Here is a 20,007-nt window from a genome sequence, read left to right as displayed (position 1 = left end):
CAAAGGGTCCTTCACACCCTTGCTGCAACTCAAGAAGTTCCCCGACATACCCGTCTCCACTCGAGAGGAAGCACGTGTGGTCCCGCACACATCCAGGGGAGCCCCGTTTCCGCCTCCTAGCTCGAGATGAGGGATCCTTTCCCTCTTTCTTGGGGAAAGAATTCCCGGCGTTGCCGTCGCATCTCAAGAGGATGCGCTTTCCACAGGAAAGGCGAGAGGAACTCCAGGGTCGTGCCACCATTCCAAGAGTCCCCCAGATGTGTCAGTCCATTCCAGAGGAACCTGTTTTCCCTGCACTGCCTTGACGTTCAAGCCGAGGATCCACTCCCACCACGTGTGCACGTGGGACAGCCCTGTGGGAAAGCCTCGTGGGAAAGCCTCGTGGGAAAGACTCGAGGGAAAACCATAGATCCTTTGATCCACGCGTCGGACTGCGTGACACTGCTGCTACCGCGCTGGAGGAAAGCGCAAGTGCATGCCCGCATTCGAGACGAGGACTGACTCCCCTGGGGAGACTCCAGAAGTACCCCAAGATCCATGTCAGCACTGGAGAGGAATCCTCAGGTTCCGGCCCCGACTCCACACAAGGACTTAGGCCCCGGCATCAACGGGAGAGGAATCCCGAGAGGCCCCCGAGGAACTCGCATGGGGACTGGCCTTTCCTGAGCCCACCAGAGCGGGTCCCTGAGGTCCCCGTCGTAAGTCGAGAGCACCTGCCACAACTCGAGAAAATCCAGGAGGTTTTGCCCTCCAGGCTAGATGAGGCCCATTTCCGCTGAGGCTTCTCGAGGCTAATCACGTCTAACCACTGGAACTTCCAAAGGGTCCTTCACACCCTAGCTGCAACTCAAGAAGTTCCCCGACATACCCGTCTCCACTCGAGAGGAAGCACGTGGAGTCCCGCACACATCCAGGGGAGCCCCGTTTCCGCCTCCTAGCTCGAGATGAGGGATCCTTTCCCTGTTTGGTAGGGAAAGCATTCCCGGCGTTCCCGTCGCATCTCAAGAGGAGGCGCTCTCCACAGGAAAGGCGAGAGGAACTCCAGGGTCGTGCCACCATTCCAAGAGTCCCCCAGATGTGTCAGTCCATTCCAGAGGAACCTGTTTTCCCTGCACTGCCTTGACGTTCAAGCCGAGGATCGACTCCCACCACGGGTGCACGTGGGACAGCCCTGTGGGAAAGCCTCGTGGGAAAGCCTCGTGGGAAAGACTCGAGGGAAAACCATAGATCCTTTGATCCACGCGGCGGACTGCGTGACACTGCTGCTACCGCTCTGGAGGAAAGCGCAAGTGCATGCCCGCATTCGAGACGAGGACTGACTCCCCTGGGGAGACTCCAGAAGTACCCCAAGATCCATGTCAGCACTGGAGAGGAATCCTCAGGTTCCGGCCCCGACTCCACACAAGGTCTTAGGCCCCGGCATCGACGGGAGAGGAATCCCGAGAGGCCCCCGAGGAACTCGCATGGGGACTGGCCTTTCCTGAGGCCACCAGAGCGGGTCCCTGAGGTCCCCGTCGTAAGTCGAGAGCACCTGCCGCAACTCGAGAAAATCCAGGAGGTTTTGCCCTCCAGGCGAGATGAGGCCCATTTCCGCTGAGGCTTCTCGAGGCTAATCAAGTCTAACCACTGGAACTTCCAAAGGGTCCTTCACACCCTTGCTGCAACTCAAGAAGTTCCCCGACATACCCGTCTCCACTCGAGAGGAAGCACGTGGGGTCCCGCACACATCCAGGGGAGCCCCGTTTCCGCCTCCTAGCTCGAGATGAGGGATCCTTTCCCTGTTTCGTAGGGAAAGAATTCCCGGCGTTCCCGTCGCATCTCAAGAGGAGGCGCTCTCCACAGGAAAGGCGAGAGGAACTCCAGGATCGTGCCACCATTCCAAGAGTCCCCCAGATGTGTCAGTCCATTCCAGAGGAACCTGTTTTCCCTGCACTGCCTTGACGTTCAAGCCGAGGATCGACTCCCACCACGTGTGCACGTGGGACAGCCCTGTTTGAAAGCCTCGTGGGAAAGACTCGTGGGAAAGACTCGAGGGAAAACCATAGATCCTTTGATCCACGCGGCTGACTGCGTGACACTGCTGCTACCGCTCTGGAGGAAAGCGCAAGTGCATGCCCGCATTCGAGACGAGGACTGACTCCCCTGGGGAGACTCCAGAAGTACCCCAAGATCCATGTCAGCACTGGAGAGGAATCCTCAGGTTCCGGCCCCGACTCCACACAAGGTCTTAGGCCCCGGCATCGACGGGAGAGGAATCCCGAGAGGCCCCCGAGGAACTCGCATGGGGACTGGCCTTTCCTGAGGCCACCAGAGCGGGTCCCTGAGGTCCCCGTCGTAAGTCGAGAGCACCTGCCGCAACTCGAGAAAATCCAGGAGGTTTTGCCCTCCAGGCGAGATGAGGCCCATTTCCGCTGAGGCTTCTCGAGGCTAATCACGTCTAACCACTGGAACTTCCAAAGGGTCCTTCACACCCTTGCTGCAACTCAAGAAGTTCCCCGACATACCCGTCTCCACTCGAGAGGAAGCACGTGGGGTCCAGCACACATCCAGGGGAACCCCGTTTCCGCCTCCTAGCTCGAGATGAGGGATCCTTTCCCTGTTTCTTAGGGAAAGAATTCCCGGCGTTCCCGTCGCATCTCAAGAGGAGGCGCTCTCCACAGGAGAGGCGAGAGGAACTCCAGGGTCGTGCCACCATTCCAAGAGACGCCCAGATGTGTCAGTCCATTCCAGAGGAACCTGTTTTCCCTGCACTGCCTTGACGTTCAAGCCGAGGATCGACTCCCACCAAGTGTGCACGTGGGACAGCCCTGTGGGAAAGCCTCGGGGGAAAGCCTCGTGGGAAAGACTCGAGGGAAAACCATAGATCCTTTGATGCACGCGGCGGACTGCGTGACACTGCTGCTACCGCTCTGGAGGAAAGCGCAAGTGCATGCCCGCATTCGAGACGAGGACTGACTCCCCTGGGGAGACTCCAGAAGTACCCCAAGATCCATGTCAGCACTGGAGAGGAATCCTCAGGTTCCGGCCCCGACTCCACACAAGGACTTAGGCCCCAGCATCGACGGGAGAGGAATCCCGAGAGGACCCGAGGAACTCGCATGGGGACTGGCCTTTCCTGAGGCCACCAGAGCGGGTCCCTGAGGTCCGCGTCGTAAGTCGGGAGTACCTGCCGCAACTCGAGAAAATCCAGGAGGTTTTGCTCTCCAGGCGAGATGAGGCCCATTTCCGCTGAGGCTTCTCGGGGCTAATCACTTCTAACCACTGGAACTTCCAAAGGGTCCTTCACACCCTTGCTGCAACTCAAGAAGTTCCCCGACATACCCGTCTCCACTCGAGAGGAAGCACGTGGGGTCCCGTACACATCCAGGGGAGCCCCGTTTCCGCCTCCTAGCGCGAGATGAGGGATCCTTTCCCTGTTTCGTAGGGAAAGAATTCCCGGTGTTCCCGTCGCATCTCAAGAGGAGGCGCTCTCCACAGGAAAGGCGAGAGGAACTCCAGGGTCGTGCCACCATTCCAAGAGTCCCCCAGATGTGTCAGTCCATTCCAGAGGAACATGTTTTCCCTGCACTGCCTTGACGTTCAAGCCGAGGATCCACTCCCAACACGTGTGCACGTGGGACAGCCCTGTGGGAAAGCCTCGTGGGAAAACCTCGTGGGAAAGACACGAGGGAAAACCATAGATCCTTTGATCCACGCGGCGGACTGGGTAACACTGTTGCTACCGCTCTGGAGGAAAGCGCAAGTGCATGCCCGCATTCGAGACGAGGACTGACTCCCCTGGGGAGACTCCAGAAGTACCCCAAGATCCATGTCAGCACTGGAGAGGAATCCTCAGGTTGCGGCCCCGACTCCACACAAGGTCTTAGGCCCCGGCATCGACGGGAGAGGAATCCCGAGAGGCCCCCGAGGAACTCGCATGGGGACTGGCCTTTCCTGAGGCCAACAGAGCGGGTCCCTGAGGTCCCCATCGTAAGTCGAGAGCACCTGCCGCAACTCGAGAAAATCCAGGAGGTTTTGCCCTCCAGGCGAGATGAGGCCCATTTCCGCTGAGGCTTCTCGAGGCTAATCATGTCTAACCACTGGAACTTCCAAAGGGTCCTTCACACCCTTGCTGCAACTCAAGAAGTTCCCCGACATACCCGTCTCCACTCGAGAGGAAGCACGAGGGTCCCGCACACATCCAGGGGAGCCCTGTTTCCGCCTCCTAGCTCGAGATGAGGGATCCTTTCCCTGTTTCGTAGGGAAAGAATTCCCGGCGTTCCCGTCGCATCTCAAGAGGAGGCGCTCTCCACAGGAAAGGCGAGAGGAATTCCAGGGTCGTGCCACCATTCCAAGAGTCCCCCAGATGTGTCAGTCCATTCCAGAGGAACCTGTTTTCCCTGCACTGCCTTGACGTTCAAGCCGAGGATCGACTCCCACCACGTGTGCACGTGGGACAGCCCTGTGGGAAAGCCTCGTGGGAAAGCCTCGTGGGAAAGACTCGAGGGAAAACCATAGATCCTTTGATCCACGCGGCGGACTGCGTGGCACTGCTGCTACCGCTCTGGAGGAAAGCGCAAGTGCATGCCCGCATTCGAGACGAGGACTGACTCCCCTGGGGAGACTCCAGAAGTACCCCAAGATCCATGTCAGCACTGGAGAGGAATGCTCAGGTTCCGACCCCGACTCCACACAAGGTCTTAGGCCCCGGCATCGACGGGAGAGGAATCCCGAGACGCCCCCGAGGAACTCGCATGGGGACTGGCCTTTCCTGAGGCCACCATAGCGGGTCCCTGAGGTCCCCGTCGTAAGTCGAGAGCACCTGCCGAAACTCGAGAAAATCCAGGAGGTTTTGCCGTCCAGGCGAGATGAGGCCCATTTCCGCTGAGGCTTCTCGAGGCCAATCACATCTAACCACTGGAACTTCCAAAGGGTCCTTCACACCCTTTCTGCAACTCAAGAAGTTCCCCGACATACCCGTCTCCACTCGAGAGGAAGCACGTGGGGTCCCGCACACATCCAGGGGAGCCCCGTTTCCGCCTCCTAGCTCGAGATGAGGGATCCTTTCCCTGTTTCTTAGGGAAAGAATTCCCGGCGTTCCCGTCGCATCTCAAGAGGAGGCGCTCTCCACAGAAGAGGCGAGAGGAACTCCAGGGTCGTGCCACCATTCCAAGAGACGCCCAGATGTGTCAGTCCATTCCAGAGGAACCTGTTTTCCCTGCACTGCCTTGACGTTCAAGCCGAGGATCGACTCCCACCAAGTGTGCACGTGGGACAGCCCTGTGGGAAAGCCTCGGGGGAAAGCCTCGTGGGAAAGACTCGAGGGAAAACCATAGATCCTTTGATGCACGCGGCGGACTGCGTGACACTGCTGCTACCGCTTTGGAGGAAAGCGCAAGTGCATGCCCGCATTCGAGACGAGGACTGACTCCCCTGGGGAGACTCCAGAAGTACACCAAGATCCATGTCAGCACTGGAGAGGAATCCTCAGGTTCCGGCCCCGACTCCACACAAGGTCTTAGGCCCCGGCATCGACGGGAGAGGAATCCCGAGAGGCCCCCGAGGAATTCGCATGGGGACTGGCCTTTCCTGAGGCCACCAGAGCGGGTCCCTGAGGTCCCCGTCGTAAGTCGAGAGCACCTGCCGTAACTCGAGAAAATCCAGGAGGTTTTGCCCTCCAGGCGAGATGAGGCCCATTTCTGCTGAGGCTTCTCGAGGCTAATCACGTCTAACAACTGGAACTTCCAAAGGGTCCTTCACACCCTTTCTGCAACTCAAGAAGTTCCCCGACATACCCGTCTCCACTCGAGAGGAAGAACGTGGGGTCCCGCACACATCCAGGGGAGCCCCGTTTCCGCCTCCTAGCTCGAGATGAGGGATCCTTTCCCTGTTTTGTAGGGAAAGAATTCCCGGCGTTCCCGTCGCATCTCAAGAGGAGGCGCTCTCCACAGGAAAGGCGAGAGGAACTCCAGGGTCGTGGCACCATTCCAAGAGTCCCCCAGATGTGTCAGTCCATTCCAGAGGAACCTGTTTTCCCTGCACTGCCTTGACGTTCAAGCCGAGGATCGACTCCCACCACGTGTGCCCGTGGGACAGCCCTGTGGGAAAGCCTCGTGGGAAAGCCTCGTGGGAAAGACTCGAGGGAAAACCATAGATCCTTTGATCCACGCGGTGGAATGCGTGACACTGCTGCTACCGCTCTGGAGGAAAGCGCAAGTGCATGCCCGCATTCGAGACGAGGACTGACTCCCCTGGGGAGACTCCAGAAGTACCCCAAGATCCATGTCAGCACTGGAGAGGAATCCTCAGGTTCCGGCCCCGACTTCACACAAGGTCTTAGGCCCCGGCATCGACGGGAGAGGAATCACCAGAGGAACTCGCATGGGGACTGGCCTTTCCTGAGTCCACCAGAGCGGGTCCCTGAGGTCCCCGTTGTAAGTCGAGAGCACCTGCCGCAACTCGAGAAAATCCAGGAGGTTTTGCCCTCCAGGCGAGATGAGGCCCATTTCCGCTGAGGCTTCTCGAGGCTAATCACGTCTAACCACTGGAACTTCCAAAGGGTCCTTCACACCCTTGCTGCAACTCAAGAACTTCCCCTACATAACCGTCTCCACTCGAGGAAGCACGTGGGGTCACGCACACATCCAGGGGAGCCCCGTTTCCGCCTCCTAGCTCGAGATGAGGGATCCTTTCCCTGTTTCGTAGGGAAAGAATTCCCGGCGTTCCCGTCGCATCTCAATAGTAGGCGCTATCCACAGGAAAGGGGAGAGGAACTCCAGGGTCGTGCCACCATTCCAAGAGACCCCCAGATGTGTCAGTCCATTACAGAAGATCCTGTATTCCCTGCACTGCCTTGACGTTCAAGCCGAGGATCGACTCCCACCACGTGTGCACGTGGGACAGCCCTGTGGGAAAGCCTCGTGGGAAAGCCTCGTGGGAAAGACTCGAGGGAAAAACATAGATCCTTTGATCCATTTGGCGGACTGTGTGACACTGCTGCTACCGCTTGGAGGAAAGCGCAAGTGCATGCCCGCATTCGAGACGAGGACTGACTCCCCTGGGGAGACTCCAGAAGTACCCCAAGATCCATGTCAGCACTGGAGAGGAATCCTCAGTTTCCGGCCCCGACTTCACACAAGGTCTTAGGCCCCGGCATCGACGGGAGAGGAATCCCGAGACGCCCCCGAGGAACTCGCATGGGGACTGGCCTTTCCTGAGGCCACCAGAGCGGTTCCCTGAGGTCCCCGTCGTAAGTCGAGGGCACCTGCCGCAACTCGAGAAAATCCAGGAGGTTTTGCCCTCCAGGCGAGATGAGGCCCATTTCCGCTGAGGCTTCTCGAGGCCAATCACCTCTAACCACTGGAACTTCCAAAGGGTCCTTCACACCCTTGCTGCAACTCAAGAAGTTCCCCGACATACCCGTCTCCACTCGAGAGGAAGCACGTGGGGCCCTCACACATCCAGGGGAGCCCTGTTTAAGCCTCCTAGCTCGAGATGAGGATCCTTTCCCTGTTTCGTAGGGAAAGAATTCCCGGCGTTCCCGTCGCATCTCAAGAGGAGGCGCTCTCCACAGGAAAGGCGAGAGGAACTCCAGGGTCGTGACACAATTCCAAGAGTCCCCCAGATGTGTCAGTCCATTCCAGAGGAACCTGTTTTCCCTGCACTGCCTTGACGTTCAAGCCGAGGATCGACTCCCACCACGTGTGCACGTGGGACAGCCCTGTGGAAAGCCTCGTGGGAAAGCCTCGTGGGAAAGACTCGAGGGAAAACCATAGATCCTTTGATCCCCGCGGCGGACTGCGTGACACTGCTGCTACCGCTCTTGAGGAAAGCGCAACTGCATGCCCGCATTCGAGACGAGGACTGACTCCCCTGGGGAGACTCCAGAAGTACCCCAAGATCCATGTCAGCACTGGAGAGGAATCCTCAGGTTCCGGCCCCGACTCCACACAAGGTCTTAGGCCCCGGCATCGACGGGAGAGGAATCCCGAGAGGCCCCCGAGGAACTCGCATGGGGACTGGCCTTTCCTGAGGCCACCAGAGCGGGTCCCTGAGGTCCCCGTCGTAAGTTGACAGCACCTTCCGCAACTCGAGAAAATCCAGGAGGTTTTGCCCTCCAGGCGAGATGAGGCCCATTTCCGCTGAGGCTTCTCGAGGCCAATCACATCTAAACACTGGAACTTCCAAAGGGTCCTTCACACCCTTGCTGCAACTCAAGAAGTTCCCCGACATACCCGTCTGCACTCGAGAGGAAGCACGTGGTGTCCCGCACACATCCAGGGGAGCCCCGTTTCCGCCTCCTAGCTCGAGATGAGGGATCCTTTCCCTGTTTCGTAGGGAAAGAATTCCCGGCGTTCCCGTCGCATCTCAAGAGGAGGCGCTCTCCACAGGAAAGGCGAGAGGACTCCAGCGTCGTGCCACCATCCAAAGTGTCCCCCAGATATGTCAGTCCATTCCAGAGGAACCTGTTTTCCCTGCACTGCCTTGACGTTCAAGCCGAGGATCGACTCCCACCACGTGTGCACGTGGGACAGCCCTGTGGGAAGGCCTCGTGGGAAAGCCTCGTGGGAAAGACTCGAGGGAAAACCATAGATCCTTTGATGCACGCGGCGGACTGCTTGACACTGCTGCTACCGCTCTGGAGGATAGCGCAAGTGCATGCCCGCATTCCAGACGAGGACTGACTCCCCTGGGGAGACTCCAGAAGTACCCCAAGATCCATGTCAGCACTGGAGAGGAATCCTCAGGTTGCGGCCCCGACTCCACACAATGTCTTAGGCCCCGGCATCGACGGGAGAGGAATCCCGACAGGCCCCCGAGGAACTCGCATGGGGACTGGCCTTTCCTGAGGCCAACAGAGCGGGTCCCTGAGGTCCCCATCGTAAGTCGAGAGCACCTGCCGCAACTCGAGAAAATCCAGGAGGTTTTGCCCTCCAGGCGAGATGAGGCCCATTTCCGCTGAGGCTTCTCGAGGCTAATCATGTCTAACCACTGGAACTTCCAAAGGGTCCTTCACACCCTTGCTGCAACTCAAGAAGTTCCCCGACATACCCGTCTCCACTCGAGAGGAAGCACGAGGGTCCCGCACACATCCAGGGGAGCCCTGTTTCCGCCTCCTAGCTCGAGATGAGGGATCCTTTCCCTGTTTCGTAGGGAAAGAATTCCCGGCGTTCCCGTCGCATCTCAAGAGGAGGCGCTCTCCACAGGAAAGGCGAGAGGAATTCCAGGGTCGTGCCACCATTCCAAGAGTCCCCCAGATGTGTCAGTCCATTCCAGAGGAACCTGTTTTCCCTGCACTGCCTTGACGTTCAAGCCGAGGATCGACTCCCACCACGTGTGCACGTGGGACAGCCCTGTGGGAAAGCCTCGTGGGAAAGCCTCGTGGGAAAGACTCGAGGGAAAACCATAGATCCTTTGATCCACGCGGCGGACTGCGTGGCACTGCTGCTACCGCTCTGGAGGAAAGCGCAAGTGCATGCCCGCATTCGAGACGAGGACTGACTCCCCTGGGGAGACTCCAGAAGTACCCCAAGATCCATGTCAGCACTGGAGAGGAATGCTCAGGTTCCGACCCCGACTCCACACAAGGTCTTAGGCCCCGGCATCGACGGGAGAGGAATCCCGAGACGCCCCCGAGGAACTCGCATGGGGACTGGCCTTTCCTGAGGCCACCATAGCGGGTCCCTGAGGTCCCCGTCGTAAGTCGAGAGCACCTGCCGAAACTCGAGAAAATCCAGGAGGTTTTGCCGTCCAGGCGAGATGAGGCCCATTTCCGCTGAGGCTTCTCGAGGCCAATCACATCTAACCACTGGAACTTCCAAAGGGTCCTTCACACCCTTTCTGCAACTCAAGAAGTTCCCCGACATACCCGTCTCCACTCGAGAGGAAGCACGTGGGGTCCCGCACACATCCAGGGGAGCCCCGTTTCCGCCTCCTAGCTCGAGATGAGGGATCCTTTCCCTGTTTCTTAGGGAAAGAATTCCCGGCGTTCCCGTCGCATCTCAAGAGGAGGCGCTCTCCACAGAAGAGGCGAGAGGAACTCCAGGGTCGTGCCACCATTCCAAGAGACGCCCAGATGTGTCAGTCCATTCCAGAGGAACCTGTTTTCCCTGCACTGCCTTGACGTTCAAGCCGAGGATCGACTCCCACCAAGTGTGCACGTGGGACAGCCCTGTGGGAAAGCCTCGGGGGAAAGCCTCGTGGGAAAGACTCGAGGGAAAACCATAGATCCTTTGATGCACGCGGCGGACTGCGTGACACTGCTGCTACCGCTTTGGAGGAAAGCGCAAGTGCATGCCCGCATTCGAGACGAGGACTGACTCCCCTGGGGAGACTCCAGAAGTACACCAAGATCCATGTCAGCACTGGAGAGGAATCCTCAGGTTCCGGCCCCGACTCCACACAAGGTCTTAGGCCCCGGCATCGACGGGAGAGGAATCCCGAGAGGCCCCCGAGGAATTCGCATGGGGACTGGCCTTTCCTGAGGCCACCAGAGCGGGTCCCTGAGGTCCCCGTCGTAAGTCGAGAGCACCTGCCGTAACTCGAGAAAATCCAGGAGGTTTTGCCCTCCAGGCGAGATGAGGCCCATTTCTGCTGAGGCTTCTCGAGGCTAATCACGTCTAACAACTGGAACTTCCAAAGGGTCCTTCACACCCTTTCTGCAACTCAAGAAGTTCCCCGACATACCCGTCTCCACTCGAAAGGAAGAACGTGGGGTCCCGCACACATCCAGGGGAGCCCCGTTTCCGCCTCCTAGCTCGAGATGAGGGATCCTTTCCCTGTTTTGTAGGGAAAGAATTCCCGGCGTTCCCGTCGCATCTCAAGAGGAGGCGCTCTCCACAGGAAAGGCGAGAGGAACTCCAGGGTCGTGGCACCATTCCAAAAGACCCCCAGATGTGTCAGTCCATTCCAGAGGAACCTGTTTTCCCTGCACTGCCTTGACGTACAAGCCGAGGATCGACTCCCACCACGTGTGCCCGTGGGACAGCCCTGTGGGAAAGCCTCGTGGGAAAGCCTCGTGGGAAAGACTCGAGGGAAAACCATAGATCCTTTGATCCACGCGGTGGAATGCGTGACACTGCTGCTACCGCTCTGGAGGAAAGCGCAAGTGCATGCCCGCATTCGAGACGAGGACTGACTCCCCTGGGGAGACTCCAGAAGTACCCCAAGATCCATGTCAGCACTGGAGAGGAATCCTCAGGTTCCGGCCCCGACTTCACACAAGGTCTTAGGCCCCGGCATCGACGGGAGAGGAATCACCAGAGGAACTCGCATGGGGACTGGCCTTTCCTGAGTCCACCAGAGCGGGTCCCTGAGGTCCCCGTTGTAAGTCGAGAGCACCTGCCGCAACTCGAGAAAATCCAGGAGGTTTTGCCCTCCAGGCGAGATGAGGCCCATTTCCGCTGAGGCTTCTCGAGGCTAATCACGTCTAACCACTGGAACTTCCAAAGGGTCCTTCACACCCTTGCTGCAACTCAAGAACTTCCCCTACATAACCGTCTCCACTCGAGGAAGCACGTGGGGTCACGCACACATCCAGGGGAGCCCCGTTTCCGCCTCCTAGCTCGAGATGAGGGATCCTTTCCCTGTTTCGTAGGGAAAGAATTCCCGGCGTTCCCGTCGCATCTCAATAGTAGGCGCTATCCACAGGAAAGGGGAGAGGAACTCCAGGGTCGTGCCACCATTCCAAGAGACCCCCAGATGTGTCAGTCCATTACAGAAGATCCTGTATTCCCTGCACTGCCTTGACGTTCAAGCCGAGGATCGACTCCCACCACGTGTGCACGTGGGACAGCCCTGTGGGAAAGCCTCGTGGGAAAGCCTCGTGGGAAAGACTCGAGGGAAAAACATAGATCCTTTGATCCATTTGGCGGACTGTGTGACACTGCTGCTACCGCTTGGAGGAAAGCGCAAGTGCATGCCCGCATTCGAGACGAGGACTGACTCCCCTGGGGAGACTCCAGAAGTACCCCAAGATCCATGTCAGCACTGGAGAGGAATCCTCAGTTTCCGGCCCCGACTTCACACAAGGTCTTAGGCCCCGGCATCGACGGGAGAGGAATCCCGAGACGCCCCCGAGGAACTCGCATGGGGACTGGCCTTTCCTGAGGCCACCAGAGCGGTTCCCTGAGGTCCCCGTCGTAAGTCGAGGGCACCTGCCGCAACTCGAGAAAATCCAGGAGGTTTTGCCCTCCAGGCGAGATGAGGCCCATTTCCGCTGAGGCTTCTCGAGGCCAATCACCTCTAACCACTGGAACTTCCAAAGGGTCCTTCACACCATTGCTGCAACTCAAGAAGTTCCCCGACATACCCGTCTCCACTCGAGAGGAAGCACGTGGGGCCCTCACACATCCAGGGGAGCCCTGTTTAAGCCTCCTAGCTCGAGATGAGGATCCTTTCCCTGTTTCGTAGGGAAAGAATTCCCGGCGTTCCCGTCGCATCTCAAGAGGAGGCGCTCTCCACAGGAAAGGCGAGAGGAACTCCAGGGTCGTGACACAATTCCAAGAGTCCCCCAGATGTGTCAGTCCATTCCAGAGGAACCTGTTTTCCCTGCACTGCCTTGACGTTCAAGCCGAGGATCGACTCCCACCACGTGTGCACGTGGGACAGCCCTGTGGAAAGCCTCGTGGGAAAGCCTCGTGGGAAAGACTCGAGGGAAAACCATAGATCCTTTGATCCCCGCGGCGGACTGCGTGACACTGCTGCTACCGCTCTTGAGGAAAGCGCAACTGCATGCCCGCATTCGAGACGAGGACTGACTCCCCTGGGGAGACTCCAGAAGTACCCCAAGATCCATGTCAGCACTGGAGAGGAATCCTCAGGTTCCGGCCCCGACTCCACACAAGGTCTTAGGCCCCGGCATCGACGGGAGAGGAATCCCGAGAGGCCCCCGAGGAACTCGCATGGGGACTGGCCTTTCCTGAGGCCACCAGAGCGGGTCCCTGAGGTCCCCGTCGTAAGTTGACAGCACCTTCCGCAACTCGAGAAAATCCAGGAGGTTTTGCCCTCCAGGCGAGATGAGGCCCATTTCCGCTGAGGCTTCTCGAGGCCAATCACATCTAAACACTGGAACTTCCAAAGGGTCCTTCACACCCTTGCTGCAACTCAAGAAGTTCCCCGACATACCCGTCTCCACTCGAGAGGAAGCACGAGGTTCCCGCACACATCCAGGGGAGCCCCGTTTCCGCCTCCTAGCTCGAGATGAGGGATCCTTTCCCTGTTTCGTAGGGAAAGAATTCCCGGCGTTCCCGTCGCATCTCAAGAGGAGGCGCTCTCCACAGGAAAGGCGAGAGGACTCCAGCGTCGTGCCACCATCCAAAGTGTCCCCCAGATATGTCAGTCCATTCCAGAGGAACCTGTTTTCCCTGCACTGCCTTGACGTTCAAGCCGAGGATCGACTCCCACCACGTGTGCACGTGGGACAGCCCTGTGGGAAGGCCTCGTGGGAAAGCCTCGTGGGAAAGACTCGAGGGAAAACCATAGATCCTTTGATGCACGCGGCGGACTGCTTGACACTGCTGCTACCGCTCTGGAGGATAGCGCAAGTGCATGCCCGCATTCCAGACGAGGACTGACTCCCCTGGGGAGACTCCAGAAGTACCCCAAGATCCATGTCAGCACTGGAGAGGAATCCTCAGGTTCCGGCCCCGACTCCACACAAGGTCTTCGGCCCCGGCATCGACGGGAGAGGAATCCCGAGAGGCCCCCGAGGAAGTCGCATGGGGACTGGCCTTTCCTGAGGCCACCAGAGCGGGTCCCTGAGGTCCCCGTCGTAAGTCGAGAGCACCTGCCGCAACTCGAGAAAATCCAGGAGGTTTTGCCCTCCAGGCGAGATGAGGCCCATTTCCGCTGAGGCTTCTCGAGGCGAATCACATCTAACCACTGGAACTTCCAAAGGGTCCTTCACACCCTTGCTGCAACTCAAGAAGGTCCCCGACATACCCGTCTCCACTCGAGAGGAAGCACGTGGGGTCCTGCACACATCCAGGGGAGCCCCGTTTCCGCCTCCTAGCTCGAGATGAGGGATCCTTTCCCTGTTTCGTAGGGAAAGAATTCCCGGCGTTCCCGTCGCATCTCAAGAGGAGGCGCTCTCCACAGGAAAGGCGAGAGGAACTCCAGGGTCGTGCCACCATTCCAAGAGTCCCCCAGATGTGTCAGTCCATTCCAGAGGAACCTGTTTTCCCTGCACTGCCTTGACGTTCAAGCCGAGGATCGACTCCCACCACGTGTGCACGTGGGACAGCCCTGTGGGAAAGCCTCGTGGGAAAGCCTCATGGGAAAGACTCGAGGGAAAACCATAGATCCTTTGATCCTTTGTCACGCGGCGGACTGCGTGACACTGCTGCTACCGCTCTGGAGGAAAGCGCAACTGCATGCCCGCATACGAGACGAGGACTGACTCCCCTGGGGAGACTCCAGAAGTACCCCAAGATCCATGTCAGCACTGGAGAGGAATCCTCAGGTTCCGGCCCCGACTCCACACAAGGTCTTAGGCACCGGCATCGACGGGAGAGGAATCCTCAGAGGCCCCCGAGGAACTCGCATGGGGACTGGCCTTTCCTGAGGCCACCAGAGCGGGTCCCTGAGGTCCCCGTCGTAAGTCGACAGCACCAGCCGCAACTCGAGAAAATCCAGGCGGTTTTGCCCTCCAGGCGAGATGAGGCCCATTTCCGCTGAGGCTTCTCGAGGCTAATCACTTCTAACCACTGGAACTTCCAAAGGGTCCTTCACACCCTTGCTGCAACTCAAGAACTTCCCCGACATACCCGTCTGCACTCGAGAGGAAGCACGTGGTATCCCGCACACATCCAGGGGAGCCCCGTTTCCGCCTCCTAGCTCGAGATGAGGGATCCTTTCCCTGTTTCGTAGGGAAAGAATTCCCGGCGTTCCCGTCGCATCTCAAGAGGCGGCGCTCTCCACAGGAAAGGCGAGAGGAACTCCAGGGTCATGCCACCATTCCAAGAGTCCCCCAGATGTGTCAGTCCATTCCAGAGGAACCTGTTTTCCCTGCACTGCCTTGACGTTCAAGCCGAGGATCAACTCCCACCACGTGTGCACGTGGGACAGCCCTGTGGGAAAGCCTCGTGGGAAAGCCTCGTGGGAAAGACTCGAGGGAAAACCATAGATCCTTTGATCCACGCGGCGGACTGCGTGACACTGCTGCTACCGCTCTGGAGGAAAGCACAAGTGCATGCCCGCATTCGAGACGAGGACTGACTCCCCTAGGGAGACTCCAGAAGTACCCCAAGATCCATGTCAGCACTGGAGAGGAATCCTCAGGTTCCGGCCCCGACTCCACACAAGGTCTTAGGACACGGCATCGACGGGAGAGGAATCCCGAGACGCCCCCGAGGAACTCGCATGGGGACTGGCCTTTCCTGAGGCCACCAGAGCGGGTCCCTGAGTTCCCCGTCGTAAGTCGAGAGCACCTGCCGCAACTCGAGAAAATCCAGGCCGTTTTGCCCTCCAGGCGAGATGAGGCCCATTTCCGCTGAGGCTTCTCGAGGCTAATCACGTCTAACCACTGGAACTTCCAAAGGGTCCTTCACACCCTTGCTGCAACTCAAGAAGTTCCCCGACATACCCGTCTCCACTCGAGAGGAAGCACGTGGGTCCCGCACACATCCAGGGGAGCCCCGTTTCCGCCTCCTAGCTCGAGATGTGGGATCCTTTCCCTGTTTCGTAGGGAAAGAATTCCCGGCGTTCCCGTCGCATCTCAAGAGGAGGCGCTCTCCACAGGAAAGGCGAGAGGAACTCCAGGGTCGTGACACCATTCCAAGAGTCCCCCAGATGTGTCAGTCCATTCCAGAGGAACCTGTTTTCCCTTCACTGCCTTGACGTTCAAGCCGAGGATCGACTCCCACCACGTGTGCACGTGGGACAGCCCTGTGGGAAAGCCTCGTGGGAAAGCCTCGTGGGAAAGACTCGAGGGAAAACCATAGATCCTTTAATCCACGCGGCGGACTGCGTGACACTGCTGCTACCGCTCTGGAGGAAAGCGCAAGTGCATGCCCGCATTCGAGACGAGGACTGACTCCCCTGGGGAGACTCCAGAAGTACCCCAAGATCCATGTCAGCACTGGAGAGGAATGCTCAGGTTCCGGCCCCGACTCCACACAAGGTCTTAGGCCCCGGCATCGACGGGAGAGGAATCCCGAGAGGCCCCCGAGGAACTCGCATGGGGACTGGCCTTTCCTGAGCCCACCAGAGCGGGTCCCTGAGGTCCCCGTCGTAAGTCGAGAGCACCTGCCGCAACTCGAGAAAATCCAGGAGGTTTTGCCCTCCAGGCGAGATGAGGCCCATTTCCGCTGAGGCTTCTCGAGGCCAATGACATCTAACCACTGGAACTTCCAAAGGGTCCTTCACACCCTTGCTGCAACTCAAGAACTTCCCCGACATACCCGTCTCCACTCGAGAGGAAGCACGTGGGGTCCCTCACACATCCAGGGGAGCCCCGTTTCCGCCTCCTAGCTCGAGATGAGGGATCCTTTCCCTGTTTCGTAGGGAAAGAATTCCCGGCGTTCCCATCGCATCTCAAGAGGAGGCGCTCTCCACAGGAAAGGCGAGAGGAACTCCAGGGTCGTGCCACCATTCCAAGAGTCCCCCAGATGTGTCAGTCCATTCCAGAGGAACCTGTTTTCCCTGCACTGCCTTGACGTTCAAGCCGAGGATCGACTCCCACCACGTGTGCACGTGGGACAGCCCTGTGGGAAAGCCTCGTGGGAAAGCCTCGTGGGAAAGACTCGAGGGAAAACCATAGATCCTTTGATCCACGCGGCGGACTGCGTGACACTGCTGCTACCGCTCTGGAGGAAAGCGCAAGTGCATGCCCGCATTCGAGACGAGGACTGAATCCCCTGGTGAGACTCCAGAAGTACCCCAAGATCCATGTCAGCACTGGAGAGGAATCCTCAGGTTCCGGCCCCGACTCCACACAAGGTCTTAGGCCCCGGCATCGACGGGAGAGGAATCCCGAGAGGTCCCCGAGGAACTCGCATGGGGACTGGCCTTTCCTGAGGCCACAAGAGCGGGTCCCTGAGGTCCCCGTCGTAAGTCGAGAGCACCTGCCGCAACTCGAGAAAATCCAGGAGGTTTTGCCCTCCAGGCGAGATGAGGCCCATTTCCGCTGAGGCTTCTCGAGGCCAATCACATCTAACCACTGGAACTTCCAAAGGGTCCTTCACACCCTTGCTGCAACTCAAGAAGTTCCCCGACATACCCGTCTCCACTCGAGAGGAAGCACGTGGGTCCCGCACACATCCAGGGGAGCCCCGTTTCCGCCTCCTAGCTCGAGATGTGGGATCCTTTCCCTGTTTCGTAGGGAAAGAATTCCCGGCGTTCCAGTCGCATCTCAAGAGGAGGCGCTCTCCACAGGAAAGGCGAGAGGAACTCCAGGGTCGTGCCACCATTCCAAGAGTCCCCCAGATGTGTCAGTCCATTCCAGAGGAACCTGTTTTCCCTGCACTGCCTTGACGTTCAAGCCGAGGATCGACTCCCACCACGTGTGCACGTGGGACAGCCCTGTGGGAAAGCCTCGTGGGAAAGCCTCGTGGGAAAGACTCGAGGGAAAACCATAGATCCTTTGATGCACGCGGCGGACTGTGTGACACTGCTGCTACCGCTCTGGAGGAAAGCGTAAGTGCATGCCCGCATTCGAGACGAGGACTGACTCCCCTGGGGAGACTCCAGAAGTACCCCAAGATCCATGTCAGCACTGGAGAGGAATCCTCAGGTTCCGGCCCCGACTCCACACAAGGTCTTAGTCCCCGGCATCGACGGGAGAGGAATCCCGAGAGGCCCCCGTGGAACTCGCATGGGGACTGGCCTTTCCTGAGGCCACCAGAGCGGGTCCCTGAGGTCCCCGTCGTAAGTCGAGAGCACCTGCCGCAACTCGAGAAAATCCATGAGGTTTTGCCCTCCAGGCAAGATGAGGCCCATCTCCGCTGAGGCTTCTCGAGGCCAATGACATCTAACCACTGGAACTTCCAAAGGGTCCTTCACACCCTTGCTGCAACTCAAGAAGTTCCCCGACATACCCGTCTCCACTCGAGAAAAAGCACGTGGGGTCCCTCACACATCCAGGGGAGCCCCGTTTCCGCCTCCTAGCTCGAGATGAGGGATCCTTCCCTTTTTCGTAGGGAAAGAATTCCCGGCGTTCCAGTCGCATCTCAAGAGGAGGCGCTCTCCACAGGAAAGGCGAGAGGAACTCCAGGGTCGTGCCACCATTCCAAGAGTCCCCCAGATGTGTCAGTCCATTCCAGAGGAACCTGTTTTCCCTGCACTGCCTTGACGTTCAAGCCGAGGATCGACTCCCACCACGTGTGCACGTGGGACAGCCCTGTGGGAAAGCCTCGTGGGAAAGCCTCGTGGGAAAGACTCGAGGGAAAACCATAGATCCTTTGATGCACGCGGCGGACTGCGTGACACTGCTGCTACCGCTCTGGAGGAAAGCGCAAGTGCATGCCCGCATTCGAGACGAGGACTGACTCCCCTGGGGAGACTCCAGAAGTACCCCAAGATCCATGTCAGCACTGGAGAGGAATCCTCAGGTTCCGGCCCCGACTCCACACAAGGTCTTAGTCCCCGGCATCGACGGGAGAGGAATCCCGAGAGGCCCCCGTGGAACTCGCATGGGGACTGGCCTTTCCTGAGGCCACCAGAGCGGGTCCCTGAGGTCCCCGTCGTAAGTCGAGAGCACCTGCCGCAACTCGAGAAAATCCAGGAGGTTCTGCCCTCCAGGCGAGATGAGGCCCATTTCCGCTGAGGCTTCTCGAGGCCAATGACATCTAACCACTGGAACTTCCAAAGGGTCCTTCACACCCTTGCTGCAACTCAAGAAGTTCCCCGACATACCCGTCTCCACTCGAGAGGAAGCACGTGGGGTCCCTCACACATCCAGGGGAGCCCCGTTTCCGCCTCCTAGCTCGAGATGAGGGATCCTTCCCTTTTTCGTAGGGAAAGAATTCCCGGCGTTCCAGTCGCATCTCAAGAGGAGGCGCTCTCCAGAAGAAAGGCGAGAGGAACTCCAGGGTCGTGACACCATTCCAAGAGTCCCCCAGATGTGTCAGTCCATTCCAGAGGAACCTGTTTTCCCTGCACTGCCTTGACGTTCAAGCCGAGGATCGACTCCCACCAAGTGTGCACGTGGGACAGCCCTGTGGGAAAGCCTCGTGGGAAAGCCTCGTGGGAAAGACTCGAGGGAAAACCATAGATCCTTTGATCCACGCGGGGGACTGCGTGACACTGCTGCTACCGCTCTGGAGGAAAGCGCAAGTGCATGCCCGCATTCGAGACGAGGACTGACTCCCCTGGGGAGACTCCAGAAGTACCCCAAGATCCATGTCAGCACTGGAGAGGAATCCTCAGGTTCCGGCCCCGACTCCACACAAGGTCTTAGGCCCCGGCATCGACGGGAGAGGAATCCCGAGAGGCCCCCGAGGAACTCGCATGGGGACTGGCCTTTCCTGAGGCCACCAGAGCGGGTCCTTGAGGTCCCCGTCGTAAGTCGAGAGCACCTGCCGCAACTCGAGAAAATCCAGGAGGTTTTGCCCTCCAGGCGAGATGAGGCCCATTTCCGCTGAGGCTTCTCGAGGCCAATCACATCTAACCACTGGAACTTCCAAAGGGTCCTTCACACCCTTGCTGCAACTCAAGAAGTTCCCCGACATACCCGTCTCCACTCGAGAGGAAGCACGTGGGTCCCGCACACATCCTGGGGAGCCCCGTTTCCGCCTCCTAGCTCGAGATGTGGGATCCTTTCCCTGTTTCGTAGGGAAAGAATTCCCGGCATTCCCGTCGCATCTCAAGAGGAGGCGCTCTCCACAGGAAAGGCGAGAGGAACTCCAGGGTCGTGAACCATTCCAAGAGTCCCCCAGATGTGTCAGTCCATTCCAGAGGAACCTGTTTTCCCTTCACTGCCTTGACGTTCAAGCCGAGGATCCACTCCCACCACGTGTGCACGTGGGACAGCCCTGTGGGAAAGCCTCGTGGGAAAGCCTCGTGGGAAAGACTCGAGGGAAAACCATGGAT

Source organism: Ovis canadensis, chromosome 12, assembly GCF_042477335.2.
Source record: "Ovis canadensis isolate MfBH-ARS-UI-01 breed Bighorn chromosome 12, ARS-UI_OviCan_v2, whole genome shotgun sequence".
In the NCBI taxonomy this organism is placed as follows: domain Eukaryota; kingdom Metazoa; phylum Chordata; class Mammalia; order Artiodactyla; family Bovidae; genus Ovis; species Ovis canadensis.
The sequence above is the reverse complement of the archived record's forward strand: the minus strand, read 5'-3'. Positions refer to the sequence as shown.